Below are 17,983 nucleotides of genomic sequence, written 5' to 3'. Positions count from 1 at the left end.
GGTCTCAAGGAATGATTCAAATTTAGACTAACTATTTCACTCCTCCACACCACACTTACAATCAATCACTCAACCACACTCTCTTAACTATACAGCACAGGGATCCCTCATTCATACCAGCCTTTTAAAGCAGCTGCAAAATGGTTGCAAGAACAAACTCACCTACTGATGTTAAACTATCTCCAAATCCGGGTTAAAGAGGCCCGCTTACCCTTCTCCTGCTTCTCATGTACCGATCATCAGCAGGTCCATCCTGGCTCCCAGCAATGGGATGCAGCGGTTACCTCGGACTCGCTCGATCTACCCCCAAGATCGCTAGCGGCCGCTCTATCGGTCAGCGAGTCCCCTTTGATGCTCCAAACTAACCTGGGTACCCAACCAACGGGGACTATGCTGCACGCCAGACGTCTCTGCGCGATTTACCAGCTGCCCCAGCCACGCGTACGACTTACAGGCCCCTACCATTAAACATACCGTTTGGTCCGCGGCTTCAGGAGGTCGTTGTCTGCTCCTGCGGTGAGCGGCTGGCAGCGGAGGCTCCTCCGAGGAAAGTGCTCGGGGCGCGCCTAGGGGCGTCCGCTCCGCAGTCGATCCCGCAGCCAAGCAGAGATCCTCCTGGCTGGCTCGCCAAACTGACGTGCGGAAAACGGACTCCACAATCTGTAAGATTGTAAAGTAGGTATGTTTATTCAGCGCTGGGCAGCACAGGGGGGTAGTCCCACCAAAACCGTGCGCGCCTTACGTGGCAACTCACGTTGGGGGTGGGGGGCACTGGGCAAGTTGGGGAACACAGGCAGCGCCCCCAGGATCCCGAGACAGAGGGGTCATGGGGAGGCAGCGCCAAAAAGGGGGGCGTCGAACAGGGACACAAAACAAGAGTGCAGGGCACGCAACGGGCAAAACACAGGGGAAAAAAAACTCACAAGGGAGGAAAACCTCACACGGTGGGGGGGTGTTTTAGTGAAAAGCATTTGCAAGTGATACAGGGAATTAACGGTCTGCTAAATATTGCTTGATTTAGAAGACTGACTGTCTGCATACTGCTTGATTTAGGAGACTAACTGTCTGCTAGACAATGCCTAACAATCCTCTTTGCCTTGAAACTCACTTAAGCTTATCAGGGACTGGTACTTGTCAAGAAACTGGTATTCAGTCAAGGACTAATATGTCAAGCAAAGGACATGATAACAGGAGTCGTTCAGAAACTGCTGAAATCCCCAAGTGAAAGGAGAGCATGGGTGAATGACTGAAGTTCATCTAGAGGAAGATCAGACCCCTGAAGAAGTAAACGACCACCAGAGACAGATCTGAAATGCTAACGCAAGTGGTTTTTTAATAACCCCGCCTCGCTTATGCACATGTATGTCTGTATTGTGCAATCCTAGGAATGTGTGTACCTGCACCGGATACATTTTTGGTAAAATGTGCTGTCAGTGTGCGTGCTTTTGGAGAAGCAATCCCGCACGCACCCGGTGCCAAATAAACATGCCTGCTTTATAACTCTCTCCGAGTTGTAGAGTTTGATCCACGCGTCAGGAGGGCTGAGAAACACAGAGCGGGACAGTGGGGACGGATACGAGGGAGAGACGGACACGCAAGGACAAGGGGTACGTGCGGGAAGAAAGGTGCGTAAGGATGACCTATAGCAGGGAGTCCACGCAGGACAATCCACAGCACGTAACTCACCCGGCATAACCTGCACGAGATGACCCACACCGGACAATGGACCCACACTGCGTAATCCCCAGCGAGAACCCCTCCGTCTCCCACTGGGTCACACCAACTATCCCCAAATTGAGTGGCTTTTTTTTTTTTCCTTGTCCAGAATATTTTTTTTCCCATGGCCAGACTATGCTCCAGACCACACCTCATTTGATTTTTCCTGTGTCTGAATATTTAGTTAAAAGACTACAGAAGGAAAATCACCACATTCTTAACATTCACTCTAAAATCCATGCGGCAAGTCCCTTAGGAAAAATGCAGTCACGCATCGCAGACGTACCTTGTACTTGCAGACCGCTGCGGCTCCTTTCCATCCATCTCGTACTTTCACGGCCAAGGAAAGGGCGACCACGGTGAAACGCTGGCAGCAGACATTCAGCAGAGAGAGGGAAAAACCCCTTAGTTTGAAGCTAGGCAGGAATCTTCCTTTTGGGGCGAGGTTTCTCAGGACTAAAACCACGTGAAGGACAGAGTATCTTGCAGCACCTTTGGTACAGCTGCTGATACCGGCCTTTAAAGCTTTTGCATTTTTCAGACACCCAGGCCTTTTTTTGACTCATTGGCAGCTTTAGTTTCACTCGAACCGCTGTCCTACATACAGGCAGGGGACAGACACAGATGCCTACATACATTTTCTCAACCCTAAGTACAGCCGAGATCTCCTCACCCTCTATGTGCCAAGTTGAATATTTGTTTGTTAAGGAGCACAGCAACACTTCTGTCCTCGTGAACTGCCTCCGAGCAGAGGAGGGCTCTGGGATTTCCTGGACGCCAGTGCTCCCGCTTTCACTGTCAGCTCCGCACGGCCACCCACCGGAAAAAAGGCCTCAAAATAACGAACGTCAGACGATTGCTGCCACACCAAAAGTGCCAGCACTGAAAGCTCGTGCTGCTCCTCGCCGGCCCTTGCCAGCACCTCTACAGGCCCACAAACGTTATCCAGCCTAGAGACTGCATAAAAGGCAGACCGCCCCAGGCTGCAACACTCTTGCCCAGCGTACACTGACCAGTAACGTCTCCCCCTTCACCTTCCCGAGAGAGACTGTTCCCAGGGAGCCCTCTTCCTCCCATCAATTTACTACACCCTCCCTGCAGTTTTCAGCCTTGTTCCCTCCTCGGCTGTGGTCCCTCAACTTAGCTCTCAAATGGCCAGAAATCAGATTACATCCTCAAAAGAACAACCCCATGCTAACTAAGATGGCGCTTCCTCGCCCAGCTCCTCATCACCATCTGCAAAAAAAAAAAACCCAAAAATAAAACCTACCAAACAGCACCGCCCTTCAACATCACACCACTTACCACCAATCTCTTCCATGGCACTCTCCTCCTCAAAAGCGCCGCAGTGCTCTGCTCACCGGCTCCACTCATTGCCAAGAAGTCCGACGCTGCAACTGCCGCTCGTGGTGCTTCAGATGCTGAGAGACGCAAAGCTCAACTTACTTTTTCTGGGGTGTAGGTAGAAAAAATAGGTGTCATACCAAGCTAACTAGAAAAGTATGTCATTACATGCAATGACAACATTATCAAAAACCACCTGCTTTAGCTTCCTACAAGAAAACAAATGCTCCAGGCTTCATTTCTAGCAAGACCATGCATGCTATCTAACTTCTACCACAGCTACGTTCTGGACAGGGCTGAATGACAAATGTAGCAGAACGTGGTGGCTCGCACACGTGGCCGACAGAGGCACGGAGCTCCTGGCACTGCGTCCTGGTGTCTGCTCTGTCAGGGAGGGCTCAGATGGACCAGCCACTCCTTGCTGGAGGCACCTGCCTGTGATTCACTCCTCAGTCCCCTCCAGCAGCCATGCCCAGGCGGCCCCCTTTACAGCTGGAGGCCCCTCATACAGCAGGGCCAGGGCCAGGGCCAGGCCCACCCTCTGCCTCACTGGACCCATCTGGGGCTGCCCCACCTCCAGCCCCAGCTGGAGCCCATCAGGAGCAGGGGCCCTTGCCAAAGCCCCACAGCACATCACCCCCTTCCCTGTGCCTGTCCTCAGCCATCAGCTCTGCACCCAGGGGCTGCAAACACATCCAGGGGCACAGAGGACGTCACAGACAGTGAGATACAGAACAGAAAAAAAAAAACAGTGACAGTACGCAAGACAAAGAGATAGAGAAAGAAAGATAAGAAAAGAAAGAGTGAGATAGGAAGGCAGAGGCACAGGGCAGGCATGCAGAGGCGCAAAGAAAAGCAGGCCAGAAAACAGGCTGGAGAAATTAGTTGGGGGGAGAAGACGGATGCAGATCAGGACAAAGAGATGGAAAAGGCAAAAACAGCAATGGGCCGCAGGACAGAGACAGAGGACAAACAAAGGAAGGAAAGGGAGCAGAACAAAAGTGCAGGGATACAAAACAAAAGGAAGCGGTAGAACAAGAGATTTAAAGGGAGAGAGAAAGGGGGAAGAGCATACAAGAACAGACAGAAGAGGAGAGGTAGAAGGAAACAATAACAACAACAACAAATCACAGCAGCTTGGGAAAGGTAGGGGTCACGGGAGCGGCAGGGAAGGACAGGGACGCACAAGAGAGGAGGCAGAGCCCCAGGGGCCGGGGACTCACCACAGCTCTCACTCCCGGCACTGCTGGGAGAATCTGACAGGTCAGATGCTGCTTTCTGCTTCTCTCCTCTTCTGTAACTCCGACCACTTGGCTGTCCTCCACCTAAGAGAATACGTGGGTGTCTTACAGCTCTTAGACAAAAAGCTTCCTAGACACGTAGCCACCCACCCACGCTCGCTCGCTCGCGCGCTATGTGGCCGTACCGTGCTTCAGGTTCCACGTACAGACTGTGCAGTGCGCACTGGCAGTCTGGCCTGCTGAAGAGTACAAAGAGGGATCCTTCCTCACCCGGAGAGGCAGGCTAGGCTCTCTCTGGCCTGCAGCGGGAGGCAGATGCTGGCTGGCTGGCCTTTGGTTTCTTCTTCTTCTTTACCTTTCTGTGGCCTCTCCAGCTTCAGCTGCAGCAGCTCCTCTCCACAGGCATTAAGCGCTCCATCCGTTCATTTTCGCTCCCGCACCGCCAGGAGAGCGCGGCCGGGCAGAGACAGCCCACACAAGCCTGAGGCGAGTGCAGTCAACAGCATTCCCAGGGGAGGAACGGACAGCCACGGCCTCTGGGAGAGGGAAAGAAGAAGCAGCGACCGTTATTACCGCACGCGGCCCCTGGCCGGAGCGCCTGCTGCCGCAGGGGATTCTCCAGATACACTGAGGTCCCCCCTCGCAGCCTTCAGGGCAGGGCGTGGCCCGGTGCTACGGGACAGGCTTCAGGGGACGCGCCGGAGCGGCGGGCAGCTGCACGGGGCCGGGGGAGGCTCGGGGGGAGCTCTGGCGAGCTGGGGAGGTGCCCGGCGTCTCCGCCCGGGAGGGGGGGCCCCCTCCTGCCCCTCTTCCCTTCTCTCTGCTCTCGGGTCACTCCCCGGGGCTGCCCTCGCCCGGCTCGGCTCCGAGCGGGCGGCTTGAGGCTCCCCGGGCGGGCAGGAGACAGCGCTGCAGCCACGAAAGGGGCTCGCTCACCTCACGGGTGCCCTCGGTACTCACCCGTCACCGCCGCCGGGACCCGCCGGCCGCACACCGCCATGCTGCTCCCGGCCGCATGCGCAGTCCGAAGGCCGAACACAGTGCCTGCCGGGAGAAGGGCAGAGCACTGCGCATGCGCGACTCCCGAGCTGCAGTTCCCGCTTTCCGTCACCAGGTGGCAGCAGCCCCCCACCGCTCCGGGCCTGGGTGTTCAGCCGGACGAGCCACGGCCGGTTCCTCCCTCCCGTTCGCGCCGTCCGCAGCCGGTCACCCCTTCCCGGGGCACGGCTGCCCCTTTCCCCCCGCGCAGCCTGGGCAGTGACATTTCTGGCCTCTGTACCAAAAAGCGTCCCCGTGGGAGGGGGAGAGAATGAGAAGGGTGAAAGTGAGGAAACTCGCGGTTTGAGATGAAAACAGTTTAACAATTAAGAAGAAAGAAACCACCACCAATACCCCTTGTGAGGAAAGGAGAGAACAATAAATGCCCAGAAAGAGAAGTGATAAAACTGAAAACAATTGCAAATTATCAATTAAAACAACTGAGATGGAGTGAGGTGCAGGGAAGCAGGTGGGAGGTTTCAGTTTGGGGGTGGTGGGGGGCAGGCATCACCCCAGGGTCTGCAGGCAGAGGGGTTACGGGGGGCAGGGTCAAATACGGGGAGGCAGAGCAGGGGGGGAGGGGGGAGTGCGGGCATGAGACAGGAGGGCAGGGGTTGCGAGGGTGCCCGGAGAAATACCAAAAAACCTCAAAGAGCTAAGGGGAGGTGTTACCGAAATCCGGAATAAAACTCCTTAACAGCAACGAGAAGTTAAGAAGCAGGCACTTCTTTATTGCAGCGCTGGGCGCACGGGGGATCGCTCCACCTAGCGTGCGCACCCATTTGATCAGCAGCACGGGTTAAATACACATTAATTATACATATTCATTAAATTCCAAGAAATAATATGCATAAACATAAATTTTCTGAGAAACCATTACATCATTTCCCTACCCACTCGCGCATGCCCAGTCTTTTGAGTCGAGGGTCTTTTGGTGGTCTTGGTGGTCATCAAAACGCCCCCTCCTCAAATTCGCTGGTCAAACTCCTCCTTGAAATCTCCATATCTGGTCTTGAGAACAGGTCGCGGTGCTGCTTGATTTTCCTGGCTCCAAAGTGATGGCTCAGGGCCTATTTCTGCAGGTGGGGTTTGGGGGTGTTTGGGACTTACCATTGTATTAAAGATATGCTAGGCTAGCTTCTAACAAATGCGTATTATAATATCTCTAGGGTCCCACTCCCTCTAAGGACAAATAGATTTCGTATAAAACTTAACCTATGTGACTACAGTTCTACAGTTAGCAAGAATCACCTCATACTGATATTTAATTTTCAACATTTATGTCATGTAACAGAGCGCTTACTGCCTGTGGAGAGGAGCTGCTGCAGCTGAAGCTGGAGAGGCCACAGAAAGGTAAAGAAGAAGAAGAAACCAAAGGCCAGCCAGCCAGCAGCTGCCTCCCGCTGCAGGCCAGAGAGAGCCTAGCCTGCCTCTCCGGGTGAGGAAGGATCCCTCTTTGTACTCTTCAGCAGGCCAGACCGCCACTGCGCACTGCACAGTCTGTACGTGGAACCTGAAGCACGGTACGGCCACATAGCGCGCGAGCGAGCGAGCGTGGGTGGGTGGCTACGTGTCTAGGAAGCTTTTTGTCTAAGAGCTGTAGGACACCCACGTATTCTCTTAGGTGGAGGACAGCCAAGTGGTCGGAGTTACAGAAGAGGAGAGAAGCAGAAAGCAGCATCTGACCTGTCAGATTCTCCCAGCAGTGCCGGGAGTGAGAGCTGTGGTGAGTCCCCAGCCCCTGGGGCTCTGCCTCCTCTCTTGTGCGTCCCTGTCCTTCCCTGCCGCTCCCGTGACCCCTACCTTTCCCAAGCTGCTGTGATTTGTTGTTGTTGTTATTGTTTCCTTCTACCTCTCCTCTTCTGTCTGTTCTTGTATGCTCTTCCCCCTTTCTCTCTCCCTTTAAATCTCTTGTTCTACCGCTTCCTTTTGTTTTGTATCCCTGCACTTTTGTTCTGCTCCCTTTCCTTCCTTTGTTTGTCCTCTGTCTCTGTCCTGCGGCCCATTGCTGTTTTTGCCTTTTCCATCTCTTTGTCCTGATCTGCATCCGTCTTCTCCCCCCAACTAATTTCTCCAGCCTGTTTTCTGGCCTGCTTTTCTTTGCGCCTCTGCATGCCTGCCCTGTGCCTCTGCCTTTCTATCTCTCTCTTTCTTTTCTTATCTTTCTTTCTCTATCTCTTTGTCTTGCGTACTGTCACTGTTTTTTTTTTTCTGTTCTGTATCTCACTGTCTGTGACGTCCTCTGTGCCCCTGGATGTGTTTGCAGCCCCTGGGTGCAGAGCTGATGGCTGAGGACAGGCACAGGGAAGGGGGTGATGTGCTGTGGGGCTTTGGCAAGGGCCCCTGCTCCTGATGGGCTCCAGCTGGGGCTGGAGGTGGGGCAGCCCCAGATGGGTCCAGTGAGGCTGAGGGTGGGCCTGGCCCTGGCCCTGGCCCTGCTGTATGAGGGGCCTCCAGCTGTAAAGGGGGCCGCCTGGGCATGGCTGCTGGAGGGGACTGAGGAGTGAATCACAGGCAGGTGCCTCCAGCAAGGAGTGGCTGGTCCATCTGAGCCCTCCCTGACAGAGCAGACACCAGGACGCAGTGCCAGGAGCTCCGTGCCTCTGTCGGCCACGTGTGCGAGCCACCACGTTCTGCTACATTTGTCATTCAGCCCTGTCCAGAACGTAGCTGTGGTAGAAGTTAGATAGCATGCATGGTCTTGCTAGAAATGAAGCCTGGAGCATTTGTTTTCTTGTAGGAAGCTAAAGCAGGTGGTTTTTGATAATGTTGTCATTGCATGTAATGACATACTTTCCTAGTTAGCTTGGTATGACACCTATTTTTTCTACCTACACCCCAGAAAAAGTAAGTTGAGCTTTGCGTCTCTCAGCATCTGAAGCACCACGAGCGGCAGTTGCGGCGTCGGACTTCTTGGCAATGAGTGGAGCCGGTGAGCAGAGCACTGCGGCGCTTTTGAGGAGGAGAGTGCCATAGAAGAGATTGGTGGTAAGTGGTGTGATGTTGAAGGGCGGTGCTGTTTGGTAGGTTTTATTTTTGGGTTTTTTTTTTTTGCAGATGGTGATGAGGAGCTGGGCGAGGAAGCGCCATCTTAGTTAGCATGGGGTTGTTCTTTTGAGGATGTAATCTGATTTCTGGCCATTTGAGAGCTAAGTTGAGGGACCACAGCCGAGGAGGGAACAAGGCTGAAAACTGCAGGGAGGGTGTAGTAAATTGATGGGAGGAAGAGGGCTCCCTGGGAACAGTCTCTCTCGGGAAGGTGAAGGGGGAGACGTTACTGGTCAGTGTACGCTGGGCAAGAGTGTTGCAGCCTGGGGCGGTCTGCCTTTTATGCAGTCTCTAGGCTGGATAACGTTTGTGGGCCTGTAGAGGCGCTGGCAAGGGCCGGCGAGGAGCAGCACGAGCTTTCAGTGCTGGCACTTTTGGTGTGGCAGCAATCGTCTGACGTCCGTTATTTTGAGGCCTTTTTTCCGGTGGGTGGCCGTGCGGAGCTGACAGTGAAAGCGGGAGCACTGGCGTCCAGGAAATCCCAGAGCCCTCCTCTGCTCGGAGGCAGTTCACGAGGACAGAAGTGTTGCTGTGCTCCTTAACAAACAAATATTCAACTTGGCACATAGAGGGTGAGGAGATCTCGGCTGTACTTAGGGTTGAGAAAATGTATGTAGGCATCTGTGTCTGTCCCCTGCCTGTATGTAGGACAGCGGTTCGAGTGAAACTAAAGCTGCCAATGAGTCAAAAAAAGGCCTGGGTGTCTGAAAAATGCAAAAGCTTTAAAGGCCGGTATCAGCAGCTGTACCAAAGGTGCTGCAAGATACTCTGTCCTTCACGTGGTTTTAGTCCTGAGAAACCTCGCCCCAAAAGGAAGATTCCTGCCTAGCTTCAAACTAAGGGGTTTTTCCCTCTCTCTGCTGAATGTCTGCTGCCAGCGTTTCACCGTGGTCGCCCTTTCCTTGGCCGTGAAAGTACGAGATGGATGGAAAGGAGCCGCAGCGGTCTGCAAGTACAAGGTACGTCTGCGATGCGTGACTGCATTTTTCCTAAGGGACTTGCCGCATGGATTTTAGAGTGAATGTTAAGAATGTGGTGATTTTCCTTCTGTAGTCTTTTAACTAAATATTCAGACACAGGAAAAATCAAATGAGGTGTGGTCTGGAGCATAGTCTGGCCATGGGAAAAAAAATATTCTGGACAAGGAAAAAAAAAAAAGCCACTCAATTTGGGGATAGTTGGTGTGACCCAGTGGGAGACGGAGGGGTTCTCGCTGGGGATTACGCAGTGTGGGTCCATTGTCCGGTGCGGGTCATCTCGTGCAGGTTATGCCGGGTGAGTTACGTGCTGTGGATTGTCCTGCGTGGACTCCCTGCTATAGGTCATCCTTACGCACCTTTCTTCCCGCACGTACCCCTTGTCCTTGCGTGTCCGTCTCTCCCTCGTATCCGTCCCCACTGTCCCGCTCTGTGTTTCTCAGCCCTCCTGACGCGTGGATCAAACTCTACAACTCGGAGAGAGTTATAAAGCAGGCATGTTTATTTGGCACCGGGTGCGTGGGGGATTGCTTCTCCAAAAGCACGCACACTGACAGCACATTTTACCAAAAATGTATCCGGTGCAGGTACACACATTCCTAGGATTGCACAATACAGACATACATGTGCATAAGCGAGGCGGGGTTATTAAAAAACCACTTGCGTTAGCATTTCAGATCTGTCTCTGGTGGTCGTTTACTTCTTCAGGGGTCTGATCTTCCTCTAGATGAACTTCAGTCATTCACCCATGCTCTCCTTTCACTTGGGGATTTCAGCAGTTTCTGAACGACTCCTGTTATCATGTCCTTTGCTTGACATATTAGTCCTTGACTGAATACCAGTTTCTTGACAAGTACCAGTCCCTGATAAGCTTAAGTGAGTTTCAAGGCAAAGAGGATTGTTAGGCATTGTCTAGCAGACAGTTAGTCTCCTAAATCAAGCAGTATGCAGACAGTCAGTCTTCTAAATCAAGCAATATTTAGCAGACCGTTAATTCCCTGTATCACTTGCAAATGCTTTTCACTAAAACACCCCCCCACCGTGTGAGGTTTTCCTCCCTTGTGAGTTTTTTTTCCCCTGTGTTTTGCCCGTTGCGTGCCCTGCACTCTTGTTTTGTGTCCCTGTTCGACGCCCCCCTTTTTGGCGCTGCCTCCCCATGACCCCTCTGTCTCGGGATCCTGGGGGCGCTGCCTGTGTTCCCCAACTTGCCCAGTGCCCCCCACCCCCAACGTGAGTTGCCACGTAAGGCGCGCACGGTTTTGGTGGGACTACCCCCCTGTGCTGCCCAGCGCTGAATAAACATACCTACTTTACAATCTTACAGATTGTGGAGTCCGTTTTCCGCACGTCAGTTTGGCGAGCCAGCCAGGAGGATCTCTGCTTGGCTGCGGGATCGACTGCGGAGCGGACGCCCCTAGGCGCGCCCCGAGCACTTTCCTCGGAGGAGCCTCCGCTGCCAGCCGCTCACCGCAGGAGCAGACAACGACCTCCTGAAGCCGCGGACCAAACGGTATGTTTAATGGTAGGGGCCTGTAAGTCGTACGCGTGGCTGGGGCAGCTGGTAAATCGCGCAGAGACGTCTGGCGTGCAGCATAGTCCCCGTTGGTTGGGTACCCAGGTTAGTTTGGAGCATCAAAGGGGACTCGCTGACCGATAGAGCGGCCGCTAGCGATCTTGGGGGTAGATCGAGCGAGTCCGAGGTAACCGCTGCATCCCATTGCTGGGAGCCAGGATGGACCTGCTGATGATCGGTACATGAGAAGCAGGAGAAGGGTAAGCGGGCCTCTTTAACCCGGATTTGGAGATAGTTTAACATCAGTAGGTGAGTTTGTTCTTGCAACCGTTTTGCAGCTGCTTTAAAAGGCTGGTATGAATGAGGGATCCCTGTGCTGTATGGTTAAGAGAGTGTGGTTGAGTGATTGATTGTAAGTGTGGTGTGGAGGAGTGAAATAGTTAGTCTAAATTTGAATCATTCCTTGAGACCCTCTCACAGAGGAAATATAAAATGGGCAACACTCAAGGGGGAATATTAAGGAAAAGCCCCCTGGGCTGCATACTTGCCCACTGGAAAGATATTGCCGGGGGTGGAGGTACGGAAAGTAAAAAGACTCTTATTAAATATTGCAATCAGTGGTGGCCATTGTATAAGTTAGAGGGTGAAGTCAAGTGGCTGTTCAATGGAACGTTGGATTACAATACTTTGTTGCAGCTTATGTTGTTTCTTAGAAGAGAAGGGAAATGGGACGAGGTGTCGTATGCAGATATGTTTTTTACCCTACGAAATCACCCAGAGTGGCAAAGGGACTGTGGGATGATATCCCCGCAGGACCCTATGGTACTCGCACTCGAACGGGAGAACAAGGGGGGTGGGGGCAGGTTAAAAAGGTGCTGTTCATCATGCAGCATTGGGCAGAGGTGTACGAAAGCAGATAAAGTACGCCAGGTTCCAGAACAAGATTTAAGTGATTTGTTTAAACCTCCCCCCCCGATCACAGGACCAGGACGCAGACTCGGAAGGGACATCGAATCCCCCTGATAGCCCTGTATCTTCCCGTACTAGACAGAAATCTGCTCCGACAATCTTACAAGCACCCCTCCGGGAGGCGGTGGGGCCGGATGGCGGAACAATGTTAATTAAAGTACCCTTCTCCACCGCTGACTTGGGAGAGTGGAGAAAAATTGCTAAAGATTACAGAAGCGATCCGGTAAGTGTGGCTAAACATTTCCAGTTCATTGTAAAACAACATAATCCGGACTGGAAAGACATACAGCTGCTATTAGAATACATGACTGAAACGGAGAAGCAGTTGATTTTAAAAACGGCAGGAAATCTAGCCGAGGATTATTATAAAGTTACCGGGGGAGATGTTAAGGAACACTTCCCCCTCCAGGACCCGAAATGGGAGGTAAACAGGTCAGTACATATGGAAAGATTGCAGGAATATCAGGAGTGGATTTCGAAGGGGATGGAACGGGCAATCCCTAAGACTATAAATTGGTCAGCCTTATATGCAATTAAACAAGGTCCTTCCGAGTCTCCATCTGAATTCCCGGATCGACTGAGGGATGTGATGCGTCGTAGCACGCCGCTGGACCCGGGGTCTGAGGTAGGGATACAGCAACTAGTTTCTCTGCTCTGTTCCTGGGTCAGTCTACGGGGGACATAAGACGAAAGCTTCAAAAGTTGCTTTTTCCTGCGGAAAGCAGGAATTTAGAGATCTTGCTGGATGAGGCTTGGAGAGTGTTCAGTAATAGAGAAGAAGGGTATCGGCAGGGACAAAGAAGGTTGGTGGCTGTCGTTCGGGGAGATGGGGAGTGGAGAGGTAGGCGAAATCAGCCTCGGTTGGGGTTGGAAAAGGATCAGTGTGCAATGTGCAAGGGCTTTGGCCACTGGAAAAAGGAATGCCCAAGGAACAAGAAAGAAGGCCGGAGGATCCCGGCGAATGTGAGGATAGCTAATGTGATAGAAGACTGACGGGAACCTGGGGAGTCTACCCTAGCGGATCCACTGGTTATAATTAAGCTAGGGGAAAAACAACAACAAGTAGAATTCTTAGTAGATACAGGGGCAACATATTCGGTTCTGAATCAAGCTTTGATGCCCCTGGGAAATGATTATGTCATGGTAAAAGGAGCGACTGGCCAAAGTGAAAAGGCATATTTTTGTAAGCCTCTAAAATACAAATTGGGAAAACAATGGGGTATCCACAAATTTTTATATATGCCCAACTCCCCGAAAGCACTTTTGGGGAGAGATCTATTGGAACAATTGGGAGCAAAAATTATATTTGAAAAAGGAGAAATTACTCTGGAGGTAAAAGATCAGCAATATATTCAGATATTGAGTCTCACCTTAACCAGTCTCCCCTCAGAAGGAAAAATTAATGAGGAAATCCTAAACCAAGTGTACCCGGGGGTATGGGCTACTGATGTACCTGGAAGGGCGAAAAGTGCTCCACCTGTTGAAGTTAAGGTTAAGGAAGGCCGACGACCGGTAAGAATTAAACAATATCCCCTAAAGAAGGAAGACAGAGAAGGAATCCGGCCGGTGATAGAAAAATTTCTACAGTTAGGACTATTAAAGGAGTGTGAGTCAGAATTCAATACCCCTATATTACCTGTTCGGAAACCCGATGGGTCATATAGGGTGGTCCAAGACTTACGGGCGGTGAATAAGATAACTGAGGACCTCTACCCAGTAGTGGCCAATCCATATACCCTGCTGACTGTGTTGACACCTGAACTAATTTGGTTTACTGTTTTAGATTTGAAGGATGCTTTCTTTTGCCTCCCTCTCCATGAAGCCAGTCAAAAATTGTTTGCGTTCGAATGGGAAAACCCTAAAAGTGGTCGGAAGACCCAGCTCACTTGGACGGCGTTGCCACAAGGATTTAAAAATAGTCCTACCATTTTTGGGAATCAGCTTGCAAAAGACTTAGAATCCTGGGAAACCCCATCTGGGGAAGGAAAATTGTTGCAGTATGTAGATGATATCCTGATTGCCACGAAAACAGAGGAAGACTGTATGGCATGGACGGTGAGTCTGTTGAATTTCTTGGGACTCCAGGGATACCGTGTCTCCAGGAAGAAAGCCCAGGTAATGCAACGTAAAGTGAATTATTTGGGCTATGAAATTAGTGCGGGGCAGAGAACTTTGGGACAGGCCCGCAAAGAGGCAATATGCCAGACTCAGAGACCTCAGACAGTAAAGGAGTTACGGACTTTTCTGGGAATGACCGGGTGGTGCCGATTGTGGATCTATAATTATGGACTGCTTGTTAAACCACTGTATGCTCTGACAGCTACTGAGCAGAAGCACCTTGAGTGGAACAAAGAGACCGAACGAGCCTTTGAGCTACTGAAAAAGGCGTTGATGTCGGCCCCGGCCTTAGGACTCCCAGATGTGAGTAAGCCGTTTCTTCTTTTCTCCCATGAGAAACAGGGTATTGCCCTGGGAATATTAGCACAAGATCTGGGTCCATATCGACGGGCAGTTGCCTATCTCTCTAAGCAGTGAGACGCCACTGCAAAGGGTTGGCCTGGATGCCTACGGGCGGTTGCAGCTGTGATACTGAACATACAGGAAGCCCGAAAGTTTACCCTGGGCCAGAAAATGACTGTTTTGGTGTCTCATACAGTATCAGCAGTACTGGAAGCAAAGGGTGGGCACTGGCTCTCTCCACAAAGGTTCCTGAGATATCAAGCTGTATTAGTAGAACAGGACGATGTGGAAATCGTGGTCACTAACATTGTCAACCCAGCTTCTTTTCTCGGTGGGAACACAGGAGAACCAGTGCACCATGACTGTTTGGAAACCATCGAAGCAACATATGCAAGCCGCCCAGACCTGAAGGATAGCCCCATGGAAAATGGGGAAAACTGGTTCACAGACGGGAGCAGTTATGTCTTAAATGGCAATCGACACGCGGGATATGCCATCACTACCAGCCAGCAGGTAATAGAGTCAGGGCCTTTGCCCATGAACACCTCCGCACAGAAGGCAGAAATAATTGCCCTAACCCGAGCCCTGGAGTTGGCCCAGGGCAAAACTGTGAACATTGACACGGACTCAAAATATGCCTTCGGAGTTGTGCACGCACATGGAGCAATCTGGAAAGAAAGAGGACTATTGAACTCCCAGGGAAAAAATATCAAACATGCAGAAGAAATTTTGAAGCTACTAGAAGCTGTCCAGCTCCCTGAGAAAGTGGCAATTATGCATATTAAGGCACACCAGAGAGTGAGCTCCGATTTGGAGAAAGGGAATGAACTGGCGGACAGAGAGGCAAAACAAGCGGCCAAAATGAAGGTGAGAATAGAAGGGGCTCTAATTCCTGATAGGCAAATCTCTCTAGAAGGTAAGCCAGAATATACCAAGGAAGATCAGAAACTTATCACAGACTTGGAAGGGTCATATAATGAAGAGGGGTGGGCTTATACCCCACAGGGAAGACTAATTATTCCCTCTTGTTTACTGTGGCACTTGATAACGGGAGGAACATAGAAAAAGGCATTGGGGAACAGAGGCTCTGTATGAACATTTGATAAGGGAAATCGTGGCTAGAAACTTATATACCACAGTGAGACAGGTGACTCAACAGTGTGACCTTTGCCTCCAGACTAATCCAAAAAATACTCCCAAACCAGAAATGGGCCAGATTGGGAAGGGCAATGGGCCTGGACAACAATGGCAGGTTGATTTTACAGAACTTCCAAGAAAAGGGGGGTATCGCTATTTGCTGGTATTAACTGATACCTTTTCAGGTTGGCCAGAAGCGTTCCCAACTAGGACAGCCAAGGCTCGGGAGGTAACTAAAGTGTTGGTACAAGAGAGAATACCACGTTTTGGGGTTCCAGCAACCATATCCTCAGACAGAGGACCACATTTTGTCTCAAAAATAGTGCAACAAATCAGCCACCATTTAGGTATAGATTGGCAACTTCATACCCCGTATCGCCCTCAGTCGAGTGGCCAAGTAGAGAAAATGAATCACTTAATCAAGCAGCAAATTGTGAAATTGGGACAAGAAGCAAACTTAACGTGGCCTCAGTCACTCCCTTTAGCCCTTCTGCGTATACGAACGAGACCAAGGGCAAAGGAAGGACTGAGTCCCTTTGAAATTTTGTATGGACGACCCTATGGAATACAGAGGGGAATGTCTACGCAAGCTGGGGATGAAATTATGACTTCCTACACGGTGGCATTGGGCAAACAGCTCAATAAAATTGGAAAGCATGTAATTGGGACCCGGGGAAGAGGTCTAGATGAACCTGTGCATGATATACAACCTGGAGATGATGTATATGTAAAGTCTCTTGCAGAAAAAACCTTGGAACCACAGTGGGAAGGACCATACCAGGTACTCCTCACCTCCTTTACAGCAATCAAGATCAGAGAGCAGAATGCCTGGATACACCACACTAGGGTAAAAAAGGCACCACAAAAACTCTGGACTTCTGAAGTTCAGGGACCCCTAAAGCTTAAACTGAGAAGGTAGAATGTGGATTAAGGTTTGTGTAATCCTGGTAAATCTACAAACGATGAACATAGCTGGCAGTAAAAGAATTTACTAATTTTCTAGAAAAGGGGGGACTGAGAGAAGGAGTTAAAGAAATCTTAATAGATATGGCATTGATTAATTATTGCTGTGCATCCTAAGGAATCAAGTTGATAAATAGTGCTTAATGTTTTGTTAACTACTTGCTTAATAATTTGCTAACCATTGTGCAAACTATTTGAAGCAGAAAGTCTTGCAATTCTTCACGAAAGACAGTTCCCGGTAAGGACTAGGGGGGTCGCTTCAAGAACCAGCTAAAACCGACCCTGCAGCTTGAATGAAAGCCAAGGGATAACTGAGTTTGCGCAGGAACAAAAGGTTACTAGCGGTGACGAAGAGGAGTCACCTGCCTTCATCCCCACGACCCCCGACGACCACCAGCAGGAGGCACTGCGCAAGCCCAGACAGGAGGAGTTTATGAAAATGACCCCTTGGGACTAATTTTAATACGAAGCGGGGATAGGTCATGCATATGTCTAGGCGTATTGTGAAACTTGATGTATATGTAACATTTGGTTGTGTAAATTGAAAGTGAGTTGCCACGTAAGGCGCGCACGGTTTTGGTGGGACTACCCCCCTGTGCTGCCCAGCGCTGAATAAGCATACCTACTTTACAATCTTACGGATTGTGGAGTCCGTTTTCCGCACGTCAGGAGGAACCGGCCGTGGCTCGTCCGGCTGAACACCCAGGCCCGGAGCGGTGGGGGGCTGCTGCCACCTGGTGACGGAAAGCGGGAACTGCAGCTCGGGAGTCGCGCATGCGCAGTGCTCTGCCCTTCTCCCGGCAGGCACTGTGTTCGGCCTTCGGACTGCGCATGCGGCCGGGAGCAGCATGGCGGTGTGCGGCCGGCGGGTCCCGGCGGCGGTGACGGGTGAGTACCGAGGGCACCCGTGAGGTGAGCGAGCCCCTTTCGTGGCTGCAGCGCTGTCTCCTGCCCGCCCGGGGAGCCTCAAGCCGCCCGCTCGGAGCCGAGCCGGGCGAGGGCAGCCCCGGGGAGTGACCCGAGAGCAGAGAGAAGGGAAGAGGGGCAGGAGGGGGCCCCCCCTCCCGGGCGGAGACGCCGGGCACCTCCCCAGCTCGCCAGAGCTCCCCCCGAGCCTCCCCCGGCCCCGTGCAGCTGCCCGCCGCTCCGGCGCGTCCCCTGAAGCCTGTCCCGTAGCACCGGGCCACGCCCTGCCCTGAAGGCTGCGAGGGGGGACCTCAGTGTATCTGGAGAATCCCCTGCGGCAGCAGGCGCTCCGGCCAGGGGCCGCGTGCGGTAATAACGGTCGCTGCTTCTTCTTTCCCTCTCCCAGAGGCCGTGGCTGTCCGTTCCTCCCCTGGGAACGCTGTTGACTGCACTCGCCTCAGGCTTGTGTGGGCTGTCTCTGCCCGGCCGCGCTCTCCTGGCGGTGCGGGAGCGAAAATGAACGGATGGAGCTGTTACCGAAATCCGGAATAAAACTCCTTAACAGCAACGAGAAGTTAAGAAGCAGGCACTTCTTTATTGCAGCGCTGGGCGCACGGGGGATCGCTCCACCTAGCGTGCGCACCCATTTGATCAGCAGCACGGGTTAAATA

The 17,983-nt window shown here is 51.9% G+C and overlaps 1 long non-coding RNA gene across 2 annotated transcripts; it reads right to left on the bottom strand.

Annotated features, from left to right (window-relative positions):
* Positions 1–3,093: 3,093 nt before the first annotated feature.
* On the bottom strand, positions 3,094–5,202 carry LOC147596063 (uncharacterized). Of its 2 annotated transcripts, XR_015261636.1 has the most exons (5): positions 4,930–5,202; positions 4,657–4,837; positions 4,487–4,540; positions 4,284–4,385; positions 3,094–3,167 (listed from the first exon to the last, which is right to left on the bottom strand). It is a non-coding gene; the product is annotated as an uncharacterized LOC147596063 (long non-coding RNA). The 2 variants fall into 2 exon arrangements; XR_015261637.1 differs by lacking the exon at positions 4,487–4,540.
* Between the last annotated feature and the right edge of the window lie 12,781 nt (positions 5,203–17,983).

This window comes from Chlamydotis macqueenii, unplaced genomic scaffold, assembly GCF_036417535.1.
Source record: "Chlamydotis macqueenii isolate bChlMac1 unplaced genomic scaffold, bChlMac1.mat HAP1_SCAFFOLD_204, whole genome shotgun sequence".
NCBI lineage: Eukaryota > Metazoa > Chordata > Aves > Otidiformes > Otididae > Chlamydotis > Chlamydotis macqueenii.
Note: the sequence above shows the minus strand (reverse complement) of the source record. Positions and strands in the feature narration are given on the sequence as shown.